Here is a 15,750-nt window from a genome sequence, read left to right as displayed (position 1 = left end):
AGTGCAAAATGATGCATGCAGGAAAGAGGAACCCAAATTTTAGCTATGTGATACAAGGTTTTACATTAGGATTCACCATCCAGAAAAAGGATCTAGGTGTCATCATTGATGATACTTTGAAATTCTCTGCTCAGTGTGCAGTGGCAGCAAAGAAAGCAAATAGTATGTTAGGAATTGCTAGGAAAGGAATAGGAAAAATGAGAATGTTATAATGCCTTTGCATCATTTCATGGTGTGACATCAACTCGAATACTGTGCTCAATTCTGGTCACCACATCTCAAAAAAGATATAGTGGAATTTGAAAATGTACAGAGAAGGGTGATGAAAATGATTAAGGGGATGAGATGACTTCCCTATGAGGAAAGGCTAAAGTGGCTAGAGCCCTTCAGCTTGGAGAAGAGATGCCTGATGGGAGATATGATAGAGGTCTATAAAATACTGAGTGGAGTACAACGTGTAGATATGAATAACTTGTTTACTCTTTTTCCAAAATTACAGGGACAAGAGGCTATGCAATGAAGCTACAAAGTAGTAAATTTAAAACAAACCAGAGAAAATATTTCTTCACTCAACGTGAATTCATTGCCAGCAGTTAGCTTAGCAATGTTTAAAAAAGATTTGGATACTTTCCTAAAAGAAAAGTCCTTAAGCCATTATTAAAATGAACTTGGGGAAATTGCTTATTTCTAGGAAAAGCAGCATAAAATCTGTTTTAATGTTCTGTGATCTTACCAGATACTTGTGACTTAGATTGGCCACTGTTGGAAACAGGATACTAGGCTTGATGGACCTTTGGTCTGTTCCAGTATGGCAACGCTTATGTTCTTATGTTCTACTTGTTGCCACACATTGTTCATTTCAGTGGCCCCACAAAGTCCATGGCCATCCGGTCAAATGGGGTATCGATGATGGGTATGTACTTGAGAGGGGCAGGTGGAATCTTTGTAGAGCTACTCAACTGGCAGGGTGAGCAGGACTGACAGAAAAGGTTTACTTGTATAAATACACCAGGTTTCCTTCTGGGCTTACGGTATGACCTGCCTGTGAAAAAAGTGCAGAACTAACAATGTTCTATTCCCTCACCCTCCAGAACTCCCTTGATCACCCTATACAATAGATCATTCTTTACTATGAAATACAGAGGAGCTACCTTAGAGACATCCTGATCACCAAGGGGTTTTCATCTACCATTATAATTTTGGCCCAGGTCTCTCAAAGGGATCCGTCCTCTGGCTGAGTCCTCTTAAAATTTCCCAGGGCCTCTTCGCCTCTTTACTTGGCAGACCATCTAAAGGGTTTTGAATGTGCTGCCAATCTTCTTCTGACCATGGGTCCTCACCAACTGCCGCCCCTAAGTTCAAGGGGCAACACAATTTTTCCAACTGCCTCTGTCAGTGGGGTTTAGGTAGCTTTGGGCTCTCTGTATAGAAGTTGGGTCTTCCAAAGGGAAAATCTTATGGAAAGACTCCTCCTTCTTCATTGGGCTAGTGGTTAACTGATCCCAGATTGTTCCAAATTTTGGGAAATCCCAGCCCATGACGACAGAGTAGGGAAGTCATGGCAAGAACGCCACCTCCATCTGAGCTTGTCCGACTGGGGTCTTGAGGGATACCCGAGTCATAGGATATTGTCTCTGGTCCCCATACACACATGGTAATATCACAGTCCGCTCATACTTCACTTGCAGTCATATAACTATTTCTCTCCGAACAAGGGTCTTGATGCTGCCAGAGTCTATCACTGCCTGATAGGGGTTCCCATTCAGTGCAACTTTCATTACACAGTTCCTGCTCTTGAGTCGAGAGACCTCCAAAAAAGTTGTAAGAGTACAGAGTGACCACATTCACATCCATGGCCTCTTTGTCTAGCTCTTGGCAACCTCTGGCTATGTGGCCTTTCTTCCCACATCTGAAACAGGTGAGCAAGTATGGTTCCTGCAACAGGTCAGTGGAGTGTGCTGGATTCATGGGGATGAAGATGTGTCCTTCTGTAACCTCATACTAGTGCTGTCTAATTTGCAATTTGAATCAAATCACCAATGTGTCCTTCGTTGATGTCTTACAGGCTTTTGAAGAGGCCACAACAATTGCATCTGGAGAATAGTATATTACTGTGTCTATTGTTCATCCACTGGTTGAACATCTAATTAATTCAATTGATAGAAGATATGGGGAAGAATCAGGAGAGTCAGGTGAGGAAATTGATATTAATGATGAAATTGAAATAGACTCTGTTACTGAAGATACACAATCTGCAAACTTGAAAGTCATCTCTCACTTGAAAGAAGAGTTGAAGAAAAGTTCACTGCATAGATTTAAAGATATATTATTTGATAATTTATATAGATTAAGCAGGCAGGACGGGGTGGCGCTAGGGGCAGCACTGGAGAGGAGCCCCAGGTTATGAGGATACCGGCAATATTCAGTGCCAGCACCCTCATAGCTAAGCAGTTTCATTTAGGATATCTCAAGAGCTGTCCTAAATAAGGCCGCTTAGCTATGTGGGTGCCAGCTTTGAATATCGGGCTAGCACCTGCATAACAGCACCTGCATAAATTTTTTTTTAAATGTCTTTGTATTTTTTTTAACTAACCCCCCTGAGCCTCCTCAAGCCCCTGCCAATGTTCCCTTCTTTCCCTCCCAGCCCACATTAAGACTCCCGCCTCTAGCCGTGCACGCAGGCCTTCCCTCTGGGCCTACTTGTATCCCTGGTAGCCCAACGGGGTCGTTAGGGGCAGGAGCTCAGCCCTCTCACTCCTACCCCTTGTGGCACCAGTGCAAAATGGCTGTTGCAGCAGCTCGTAGTAGCACGAGCTGCTGTGAGGTCGTGGCAGCCATTTTAGACCGGCAATGCAAGGGGCAGGAGCGAGAGGCTGCGCTCCTGCCCCCAGTGACCCACTGGGCCAACAGGGATTCAGGTAGACCCGGAGGGCCTACCTGCATGGCTGGGGGGGCAGGGGGTCTTGATGTGAGCTGAGAGGGGGAGGGAAAGAAGGGAACATTGGCAGGGGGCTTGAGGGGGTTCGGGGGTTTAGTTTAAAACAAAAAAAGAAATTTGGAAAAAAGTTATGAGGGCCGGCCGGCATGATATTCAGCCAGGGCCAGGCCTGCATAAGTGCCAGGTGCCCAGCCCACCCAAAAAAATCCCCAAAATTCAGTGCCAGTGCCTGGCCATGGCCTGCCACTGAATATCGGGGGATAAGTTAACTGGAGATGATCAGCGTTTAAAAAAAACGCTGACCGCTACCTGCTGAATTTCGGGAGGGGGGGAGTGTTTTTATTCAGTAATTAACTTGAATAATAGACTTTGTACAATGCCTGTGGGGTGAACAGATAGCTTCCCACAGAGACAGAGCCTTGAGAATTAGCACTCCCCCTGCCCCAAATAGCCCCAGGGTCAGTTTTACACCTATACTAACTGCATTCCTGGTGCACAGTTCCCCAGATACTGAGGCTGCTATATATATTTACAAAATCATGTTGTTTAATAGAACAGATCAATGTGTGTTTTAAAAGTATAGAGAAACTAATATTTAATAAATAAACTGATGGAACATTTTAGGCCCATCCAAGATAAATAACTGAAAGTTCCTTGAATTTGAGCAACTTTTTTTCTGATGCCCCAAGTGGTTGTCAAGATGCAGTGGTTTTTTTTTCAAAGTTCATGAAAAGTTTTGGTACATTGGGTTATTTTCCAACAAGAGATTGTGTTTGTTTTTCCTACAATGTTAAATATAACATGGGGTGAAACAAACTGATGAAGTCTTTGACAGTCTTACCATGATTGTTAACTCTGCCTCCGGCACTATATCCTTTTCCAATGATAATCAGCAGTTGCTGAGCAACCAAATATGTTTCTTTTTCTGCTTGCCAATAATAATCAAGGAGGTTTCAAAAGTTTCCTGATGGCAAAAAGTTACTAAGTAAGAGAAAAGGCAAGCAAGCTGGGTCTCATCTTCTAATAGTAATATAGTATTAGGAACAGTCTTCTCTGCTGCTCAATGCAGCTCCTCTTGAATGCCTTTGGGGTGAAGGAGGGGATGTTGAGACATACACAATCTCATTCAGTACCTATGGCTCCCCTGTGGTTGAAACATAATCGGCAGTACACTGTGACCACTGGTTGAGAGCAAACTGAGAATGACAAGGAAATGACACGTGCCCCCAAAGGAAATAAACAGAGGGGTACATTGTGATCCTCCTCCTTTATTTCCTGAGCTTCAGCATGAAGTAACATTATAACATTAATAACTGCTGAGCTTTTCAATGTCATCATGACCGGAGTTCAGAAGGACCATGAGTATGGAGGATGTAATTCCCTCCAGTTGCATTGTTGAACATTCAAAGGAGCCTGGAGGAATATAACTTATTGATTGGATTTCCCTTGGCTATGAGGAAGTGAATTTCAGGCATCCAGTGTAGAACACAGAGACTTAGAAGCCACTGCGAGAGTTATAAATAGGCAGGCTTCATTGTTTTTCCCGCCATTCTGCTAGCATTGCTGGTAGGTTCTAGAGATAAGAGATGGATAGCCCTACCTCATGCATATTATTGTCTTTGGGGGGCAGGGGCAAACAGCACAAGAATCATGATGAAAAGTGGTGTATGCTTGGGACTTGGGAAGAAGAGGCAGACTTGTATTGCATGTACTAGGTCTAGAAAAGGCATGCTTCTATATGCCACCTGCTGGGTCCCTGGCTCCTGTCTTATAGGAAAGCACAGGTGGGATGAAGATGGTGCTTGTAAGTGGGAGTTGAACTGCCTGGGAATGTCATGAACAAGAGGAAGTCCAATATCTACAGTATGCAAATGAGTTTGATAGTCCAATATCTACAGTATGCAAATGAGTTTGACTACTACTGTTTGCAGGTAAAGAGCTTCAGCAAAGAATTTCTGTGGGAATGCCAGGTAGTGAGAAGGGGGGTATACTAGCAAAAGCATGGATAAGTTTGAGTGAAGAATAGTTGCAAAGCATCTGGTAAGTCTGGTAAAGGTGAGGTGCTAATTTGAGATTATATGGAGCCTATGGGCTTCATAGCATTTAGTGTGTTCTAATTATTAGCTTACGCTAAATCCATTAGTGCATCTTAGTAAATGCAGTATGGACTAAGGGGGTCTTTTATTAAGCTGTGTAAGGGCCTACACAAGCACCCAGATCTAGGTGCCCCCCTTCACCTCTTAGGGCTATGGTAATGGTGTAGAGTTGTGGCGAGTGGGTTTTTTTTTGGGGGGGGGGAATTGGGGGGCTCAGCACACAGGGTAAGGGAGCTATACTCCTGGCACCTATTTTTTATATATATATATATTTAGAAGTGCCCCCTAGGGTGCCCGGTTGGTGTCCTGGTATGTCAGGGGGACCAGTGCACTAGAAATGCTGGCTCCTCCCACGACCAAATGGCTTGCATTTTGCCAGGTTTGAGATGGCCGAGCCCGGTTTCCATTATGGCTGGAAAGTGAAGCCGGCCATCTCATGTAAACCTGGCAATCCTGCTCTGAACCCAGTGATCGATTTAGCCGGCCCCAACTGTATTTCGAAAATACGGTTTGCTCCGCCCCTTTGCGGAGCTGGCTCCGAAGATGGCCGGCTATCGATTTGGCCAGCGCCATTCGATTATGCCCCTCTATGTCTCACTATCTCTTTATGCTCATTCCTCAATCTCTTCCTCTCCATCCTTCCTACTCCTTACCCCTCCCAATCTCTTCTCCTTTTGCTCATCCTATCTTTGTTTACCTCTCCATGCTCAATTTACATATCCTCAAAACCCCACTACTACTATGTTTATTACAACTTGTAACATTCTCCTTCAAGACTTTGTAATTCTATTTACTATGTAAGCCGCATTGAACCTGCTATGTGTGGGAAAGCGCGGGGTACAAATGTAATTAATAATAATAATATACCATGCGCCAAATCGGTACTACCTACCCGGCTAGCGTGTGAGCCTGGCGGTAATTCTGAATTTGGCGTGTGAGACCTTTCCACCAGGTCAGTGGGTGGTAGGTCAGTGGGAGCAGTTGCCACAGAAGTAGATCAAATGATGCAACAGGGAGATAGGAGTGTTCTACTTCCATTGTTCTAGGCTTGGATTTTACAGAACTTCATCTTCATTCATAAATGTCCTAGGGATCTTGTGTCTAAATACACAGAGAGATTAGCTGTTTGAAATAGGTTTTAAAGAGGGAAGTGATATAAAAATATAGGGATAAGTACAAAAGTATTGCCACACTGTGACAGACCAAAGCTCTATCAAGCCCAGCATCCTGTTTCCAACAGTGGCCAATCCAGGTCACAAATACCTGGCAAGATTCCAAAAAAGTTCAATACATTTTATGCTGCTTATCCTAGAAATAAGCAGTGGATTTTCCCCAAGTCAATTTAATAATGGTCTATGGACTTTTCCTTAGGAAGCCATCCAGACCTTTTTTAAACCTCCATTAAGCTAACGGCCTTTACCACATTCTCTGGCAACGAATTCCAGAGTTTAATTACACATTGAGTGAAGAAAAATTGTCTCTGATTCGTATTAAATTTACTACTTTGTAGTTTCATTACATGCTCACTAGTCCTAGTATTTTTGGAAAGAGTAAACAAATGATTTACGTCTACCTGTTCCACTCATTATTTTATAGACCTCTATCATATCTCCCCTCAGCCATCTTTTCTCCAAGCTCAAGAGTCCTAGACGTTTCAACCATTCCTTTTAGGGAAGTCGTCCCATCCCCTTTATCATTTTTGTTGCCCTTCTCTGTACCTTTTCTAATTCCACTGAGATGCAGTAACCAGAATTGAACAAAATATTCAAGGTGCGGTCGCACCATGGACCGATACAAAGGCATTATAACGTTAAGCTAGTTGTAAACTAAAGGCAAGAGGGAAGTACTGTCTGGATGATGTGGAGGGGCATTTTCAAAAGGGACATCCAAGTTTTGATTTGGACGTCCTCACAAAACATCCCGATTCAGGTGCGGGGAAACCCGTATTTTCGAAACAAGATGGACGTCCATCTTTCGTTTCGAAAATACCGCCAGGGACGTCCAAATCCTTAAATGTGGTCGTCCCTAGATTTGGTCATCCCTAGACATGGATGTTTCTGATTTTTGGCGATAATCGAAACCAAGGACGTCCATCTCAGAAACGACCAAATGCAAGCCATTTGGTCGTGGGAGGAGCCAGCATTTGTAGTGCACTGGTCCCCCTCACATGCCACCAACTGAGCACCCTAGGGGGCACTGCAGTGGACTTCATAAATTGCTCCCAGGTACATAGCTCCCTTACCTTGTGTGCTGAGCCCCCCAAAACCCACTACCCACAACTCTACACCACTGCCATAGCCCTTACGGGTGAAGGGGGGCACCTAGATGTGGGTACAGTGGGTTTTGGAGGGCTCGCTGTTTCCTCCACAAACGTAACAGGTACGGGGGGATGAGGCTGGGTCCACCTGTCTGAAGTGCACTGCACCCACTGAAACTGCTCCAGGGGCCAGCATACTGCTGTCACGGACTTGAGTATTACATCTGAGGCTGGCATAGAGGCTGGCACAAAATATTTTTACAGATATTTTTTGAGGGTGGGAGGGGGTTAGTGACCACTGGGGGAATAACGGGAGGTCATCCCCGATTCTCTCCGTTGGTCATCTGGTCATTTCGGGCACCTTTTTGTGCCTTAGTCATAGGAAAAACAAGTCCAGGTGAAAACGTCTGGAACGTCCTTGTTTTTTTCGATTATGAGTCAAGGACATCCAAGTGTTAGGCACACCAAAGTCCCGCCTTTGCTATGCCTCCAGCACGCCCCCTTGAACTTTGGCCGTCCCTGCAATGGAGTGCAGTTGGGAACGTCCAAAATCGGCTTTTGATTATACCAATTTGGACGTTTCTGTGAGGACATCCATCTTCCGATTTGTGTCGAAAGATGGACGTCCTTCTCTTTCAAAAATGAGCCCAATAGTGAATTAAGTAAGTTACATGGTATTTTGAGTGCTTATAAGAACTATGATGGTAAGGCATGGCTTAACTATAATAGGCAGCTAGGAGACAAAATGCCCTGGGGCACCCAAGATCTCAGCTTCTCACTCACTATGATTTTCTTGTCACTTTCTCCAGAATATTGATATAAATCCACCTTCACCCTTTATAATCCATTTCCAATTTTTAAATTTATTTATTTTATTTATTTATTTATTTATTTATAACATTTGTATCCCACGTTTTCCCACCTATTTGTAGGCTCAATATGGCTTAAATAGTTCTGTAAGTGATGATTACCAGTTCCAGATAGGAGAAATACATAGTTGAGGTAGAGGGACAGAGTGGGTTAGGTTATAGGAGGAAAGTTTGTCTTATGATAAGAGCTGAAGGTAATAGGTTAAAACTTCATTCATGACAAAAATTAACTTGAACAATTAGGAACATTAAACTACAAATCAAAATAATTTAGCAAAAAAACAGTTAAGATATAAAGAATACATGTTGTATAGGTACGTTTTATTAATTTGCATTTAGGATGAATTGTTCATCCTAAATGCAAATTAATAAAACGTACCTATACAACATGTATTCTTTATATCTTAACTGTTTTTTTGCTAAATTATTTTGATTTGTAGTTTAATGTTCCTAATTGTTCAAGTTAATTTTTGTCATGAATGAAGTTTTAACCTATTACCTTCAGCTCTTATCATAAGACAAACTTTCCTCCTATAACCTAACCCACTCTGTCCCTCTACCTCAACTATGTATTGTATGCTTTCTTAAATAAATAAACCATTTTACACAAATTTCTCTCAAAAATCACCTATAAAACACTTGACATCTCCTCTCTTCAGCATAACTCCTTAAGATAACCCACCTGTATGTGGCACACTTCACATGCATTTAAACCATTTAAAAACCCTAAAATGCAATAATACCACTTTTTACAGAAAATAAAGTTTTTCTACATTCAAAACTCACTTAAATCTTTTTTTAAGGACCTTCCCTGGCCCCAACCACCATTACAAGTTAATTAAAATAATTTAAAATGCCAGTGGCCAAAGCAAAAATAAAATACAATTTCTACTTCCCAGCCCTAGGACTCCTCTTACCTGACTCCTTGGAGTTGATCTTGGCCCTTTCCGTCCTTCTTCATGGTCCAAGTGCTCCACCTCTGCTGCAGGACCCAACCACATTTCTCACACAGCAGGCCCACCAGATGCTTCAAAAAATGAGGCCCTGATTTCAATTTGGGTCTAAGGCGGGATTCCGGAGTATGTATGTAGAAACCCGCACATGCTCAGTTGAGCTCCCGGTCCAGGCCCAGACACTTCCCCAGGCCTCTGCTCCTTTAGAGGATGCACCAATCACATTTTCTTTGGCATCCGGGGCACCCTCTAACCCCACTGAACGCTGACGGACCCAAACAGCCTTCTGGAACCCAGATAATGCTGGACTGTGGCGGGAATAGCATCTAGCTTCTTATATCCCAGGTATCTTTGAAGGAGGGCAAGAACTGACTCACCCCCCGTCCGCCGGAGAGGTGTTAATTTTATTAAACCACAGGTTACAATTATGATAATGATAAAGCATTCTTTGCTATATGGAAGTCAAGTGTTTTAGAGAGAGATTATCTTAATCAATATCTGAGTAAGAAGACATCAATAATATTGTAGCCTGGTCTCATTTGAAGCAACTTTGTATCAGACTCAACACTTCCTGCCAGAGCAGTTGTTCAACACCTTTTTAGCTGTGCAGGTTTAATAATAACTCACAAGTGCACCCACATGAGTGACATAGCCGGGCACCCCACAGGACCACTGCTGCTGCCCCCTTGGACTGCCACATAGCCAGACCACAAAAAGTGGGGAAGCCTGAGCCAAAAGTGAGGGAGGCACATTTTGTCCCACCTCCCTGCCCCTCCCACTGCAACTCCACATACCTTGGCTGGAAGGGGTCCGCAAGCCCCGCCAGTTGCAGCGCTGTTCTCAGCCACATTACCTGCCCTGTGTCTGCTTTTCCCCTCACGTTGTGCATGCTCAGCATTCGCGATGCGAGGGTAAAAGGTGGTGGAGAACAGAGCTGGAGGAAGGCTTCTGCTGATGAGGTTTGGGGATCCCTGCCAGCCAAACCAGAGGCCTCAAAGCCCTTTGTCTGCTCCTTCCCAGCCTCTAAGGGAGGCCTAGTGCTGGAGATTTCTCTCTCCTACTCCTGTCAGAACGCGATCAACCGGGTCCCTTCAGAAGCAGGAGAAAGATAGACCCCAGCACCGGGCCCCGCCTTGGAGACTACACCAGGGGGAATCTTGCCCCCCCCCCCCCCCGTCTCCCCCTCTCAGCAGCTCTAGAGGTTGCAGGTAGGATTATACATAGGTGTTTTGGACACCTTTTTACCAAACTGCAGTAAAATGTGACCTTAGTGTGTTCTTACATGGTTCATTCCCGCGTTCTTAGATCATTTTTGTCACATGGGTATATGGTCAAATTTTCAATTTTTTCTATTAATGGCCAAATGCTAATTTTCCCATGAGCACGTGACCACTAGCACATGAGCTTCTACTGCCATCTATTTTGTAGTTGCACTAACCAATTAGCACAGAACACGCCTACGCTCCGCCCCCAGACCTGCCCCAGTGCTATAAAATAAAATCTATTTTGCAGCATATGGGTAGTGTACACCAATGCCAAAATCACTACAGGATGCCTGAGCGCATCTCGCGGTAAGGAATTTTTAAGCTGTGGTAAACATGCATTAGTGCTTACTGCAGTTTAGTAAAAGGATCCCTTAGCCACGTGTTTACAAAGCTGTGCAGCAATGCGGGCACAGCCTATTTAAAGTGAATAAGCTGTGTCGGCATTACCGCTAGCAGGCTTTGTAAACAGTGGCCTTAGTTTGCTCTGACCAAATAAGTCAAATATTCTCAGTGTAGATTTCCTACTTATCTATATATATAAAAGGCAAGACCAATGTTCTATGAAGCCTCCAGCTGGAAGTGTGAAGTGCCAGAGATATCCGGTTTCCCCATGAGTGAAGGAAAACAGCACAGCACGAAATCCCTCTCTCTGTAACAGTGAAGGACTCAGAGGGGGAGGGGAGAGACATGCCCTCACTCTCTCTGTAACACAGAACAGCAGGAAACTTAACACTGAAGGACTGGACTCCAAGGGGGGAGGGGGAGGGAGAGAGGGCAGAGGGCAGGGACACACACTCCCACATGCACACTCTGAAGAAAACCTTGCTAGCCCCCGTTTCATTTGCAACAGAAACGGGGCTTTTTTACTAGTTTTTAATAATGCACCAGAGAGGTTTTGTGTGTCTAATAATGTATAATGTTCTGGGGCAGGGGACTGACAGAGCCGACAGCCACGTGTCTGCTCATTGCACACCCTTGCTTGGAGAAGGGAGGGCGGGGGTAGTGACGCACCTGGAGGAGAGGGTGCTTCTCCTAAGGTAGCAACCAAGCTAGGTACACCATTGTTTTGGAGGATATGTTTTAAAATATTGACTGAAGCCAAAGCAGGAGCAGAGGATAACACAATAACCAAATTCACCAGGGAGATGTAGTTCAAAGCATATTTATTAAAGCACCAAAACAAGAGGAACTGACATGGGCTGTGTTTCGGCGGATGCAGCTACTTGCCTCAGGGGTCACTATGCACAACAGTTTGTGAAAAAAATCAAAATAAGTAAACATTCATAATTTCACATGAAAAGATGCATCTCTAAAAGACATACATCACATATACAATATAAGACATAAAATATAAAAAGCATAAAAAGAAAAAGTGGACTGCAATAAATAAAAACATGATTTCATTTCCTTTTAAATTTCTTATCAAGCAACTAAGACTTGGAATTCTTTACCAACTATTATTAAACAGGAATTAAATCATGAGTTTTAGTCAATATTTAGTAGACTAACACTTCTCCCGGGTTTATTTTAATTTTACAATTTCCCAGATTCTGTATGGTTACTTCTTTCAAGTGTCATATTGTATTCTACATTCTCCACTCACTAACCCCTCCCCCTCAAGACTTTTATAACTAATTAGATTGTAAGCTCTGTCGAGCAGGGACTGTCTGTTCATGTTCAAGTGTACAGCGCTGCGTACGTCTAGTAGCGCTTTAGAAATGATAAGTAGTAGTAGTAGTCTTACAGGTTCCAGAGAGAAGAGTACCAACTTTGGGAATATATACAGAGTGGAAAATAGAGTAACAGTAGGTGCAAGGAAGCTGATAAGGTTCCCGAAAAGAGAATACAACTCTGGAACAAATATATGGTAGCATAGAGAGAGAAGTAATCCCAATGAGGCTTAAAAGACTCCGGGGAGGGACAACAGCTTCTAATGAGCAATACAAAATAGGAATACAGGGTAGAAGTGCACTTAACTATAACTGGAGTGATAAGATTCGTACCGTTTGAAGTAATAGGATTATGTTGTGGATAGGAGTGAGTATTGTTCATTTCTTAGTTTGATAGATGTGATAGATTATTCATGAATTATTTCAGGTCTACTGGGTAGGCTTTCCGAAAGAGGTGAGTCTTGAGGTCTTTTCAGAACTTTAGATGGGTGTTCAAGGATGTAATGTTTCTAGGTAATGCATTCCAGAGCTGGGTGCAAATGTAGGGAAAGTGGATGCATATGTTGATTTGTATTTCAGACCTTTGTAGTTTGGATAGTGCAGGTTTAGAAACGTTCTCATTGATTCGATGGTGTTTCTAGTTGGTAGGTCGATAAGTTCGGTCATATAGATTAGGGCCAGGCCATGGATTATTTTGTGGACCAGAGTGCAAATTTTGAAGGCTATTCGTTCCTTGATTGGTAGCCAGTGCAGCATTTCACTTAGGGGTTTAGCGCTTTTGAATCTTGTCTTTCCGAAAATAAGCCTAGCTACCGTGTTCCGCGCGGTCTGGAATTTCCTTATGATCTGATCTTTGCATCCCGCATATATGGCATTGCAGTGGTCAACATGAGATAGTACCATTATTTGAATTATATTATGGAAAGTTTCCCTTGGGAAGAATTGTTTGATTCATTTGAGTTTCCACATTGCATGGAACATTTTCTTTGTGGTTGCAGAGGCTCGGTTCTCCAGGGTTAGATTGGTGTCAATAGTAATTCCAATGATCATCAGTTTGGAAGAGTATGGTCCGTGGTTTTTGTGGTTGTAGGGAGGTTTGTTTTGTGGTGGGATGAGAGAATAAGGCAGTGAGTTTTTTCCTTGTTGAGTTTGAGTTTGAATGCCATTGCCCAGGCATCTATTATGCTTAAACTAATCTGTATTGCAACAGTGATTTCTGTTGGGTTAGAGTTGAATGGTATGTAAATTGTGACATCATTTGCATACAGAAAAGGATTTAGATTTTGTTTGTGTAGGGCATGAGCGAGGGGGATCATCATCAGATTAAATAATATGGGTGAGAGAGGTGAACCCTGGGGTACTCCGCAGTCAGTACTCCACGATGGTGATATGTTTGAGTTTGCTTTTACTTGATATGATCTTGTGGTTAGGAAACCCTTGATCCATTTGAGTATATTCCCTCCGATGCCTATCTTGTCGAGTATTCTTAATAGAATATAGTGGTTAACCATATCGAATGCGCTTGACAAGTCGAATTGCAAGAGGAGTATGTTTTTACCTAATGCGATATCCTTTTGAACTTGGCCAGGAAAGTTACTAGGACGGTTTCCGTACTGTGGAGGGATCTGAAGTCCGACTGTGATTCATGAAGGATTGAAAATGTGTCGATGTATTCAGTAAGTTGTTTAGCTACAATGCTTTCCATCAGTTTGGTTGTAAGTGGGATGGATGCCACAGGTCGCTAGTTGGTGATATCATTAGTTTTCTTTTTGGTGTCTTTTGGTAGTGGTGTGAGTAGTATATTACCTTTGTCTTTGGGGAATATGCCATGTTGGAACAAGAAGTTGAGGTGGGAGGTAAGTTCAGTGATGAATCGTGCGGGGGGGGGGGGTCATTAGATAGTTGGGGCAGGCGTCCAATTGACAGTAGGCTAGTGTTACTGTTTCGTGTGTGACCTAGGTGAAATTTGTCCATGTTCGGTCAACTGGGTATTCTTCTGAGTGTGGGTCTAGCTCATTAAGGAAGGTATCAAGGTTGGTGTAGTCCTGTGACATATTTTTGCATAGATTGACAATTTTGCCTTTGAAGCAATTAGCAAGTTTGACTTCTGGTGGGATTCCTGATATTGTTGAGGACACTGGTTTTGTGTCTAGTAGTTTATCCTGTAGCTTGTATAGCTTTTTCATGTCTTTGTAGTTTGAACCTAGTTGTTCATTATAGTAGATCCGTTTGGATTTTTTGATTTCATATTTGTATTTTCTATGTGATTCTTTCCAAGTGTTTATAGAAAAGGATACCTGTTGAACAATATGTTCACTTTTGCATACATACATACAGGTTGAGCAATACTTAAAGTTCCTTCTCTGCAGGTAGCATGATTTATTGATTAATTTATACACACTACTGAAATGGTTTTATTGCCATCTTCATACTATTTCTGGATCCATAATTTGGAAAGTAAGACCAATGTTGGGCAGACTTCTACGGTCTGGGTCCCATAAATGGCAAAAACAGATCAGGATTGGGGCTGGAGTGGATATAGACAGCAACTCCAGTAGGAGTGGGAAGTAGGACTGGTGCCAGGCAAACATCTATGGTCTGTGCCCCAAAATTGGTGGGGAGAAATGGAAATAAAGAAATAGAAATTTAATCATAAAGAAGTGGAACCTGTGCTAGGAAAGCGAATAGAATGTTGGGTGTTATTAGGAAGGGTATGGAGTCCAGGTGTGCGGATGTTATAATGCCGTTGTATCGCTCCATGGTGCGACCGCACCTGGAGTATTGTGTTCAGTACTGGTCTCCGTATCTCAAAAAAGATATAGTAGAATTGGAAAAGGTACAGCGAAGGGCGACGAAAATGATAGTGGGGATGGGACGACTTTCCTATGAAGAGAGGCTGAGAAGGCTAGGGCTTTTCAGCTTGGAGAAGAGACGGCTGAGGGGAGATATGATAGAAGTGTATAAAATAATGAGTGGAATGGATCGGGTGGATGTGAAGCGACTGTTCACGCTATCCAAAAATACTAGGACTAGAGGGCATGAGTTGAAGCTACAGTGTGGTAAATTTAAAACGAATCGGAGAAAATTTTTCTTCACCCAACGTGTAATTAGACTCTGGAATTCATTGCCGGAGAACGTGGTACGGGCGGTTAGCTTGACGGAGTTTAAAAAGGGGTTAGATAGATTCCTAAAGGACAAGTCCATAGACCGCTATTAAATGGACTTGGAAAAATTCCGCATTTTTAGGTATAACTTGTCTGGAATGTTTTTACGTTTGGGGAGCGTGCCAGGTGCCCTTGACCTGGATTGGCCACTGTCGGTGACAGGATGCTGGGCTAGATGGACCTTTGGTCTTTCCCAGTATGGCACTACTTATGTACTTATGTACTTATGATGCCAGATTCACCTCTGGGTAGAATGGATGGACTATGGAAGTCTTTATCCACCAACATTTACTAAGTCACTATGATATAAACTGTTAGCTAAATGTATCCAAAAACATTAGACATACATGCACTATTAAGTTGAAGATCTAAAATCCTACAAATATTTAGAGTGAACACTGTTTTATTTTGCATGGTACAGTTAGGAGATGCTCATTTACTGAAATATTATCATACAGCACCATCTTCTGAGCAAAGCTGCTATTGCAGATGGTGGAAATTAGCTCATGCTTACTTATAATATTTCAGCAGTCATCTT

This window comes from Microcaecilia unicolor, chromosome 7 (assembly GCF_901765095.1).
Source record: "Microcaecilia unicolor chromosome 7, aMicUni1.1, whole genome shotgun sequence".
In the NCBI taxonomy this organism is placed as follows: domain Eukaryota; kingdom Metazoa; phylum Chordata; class Amphibia; order Gymnophiona; family Siphonopidae; genus Microcaecilia; species Microcaecilia unicolor.
The sequence above is the reverse complement of the archived record's forward strand: the minus strand, read 5'-3'. Positions refer to the sequence as shown.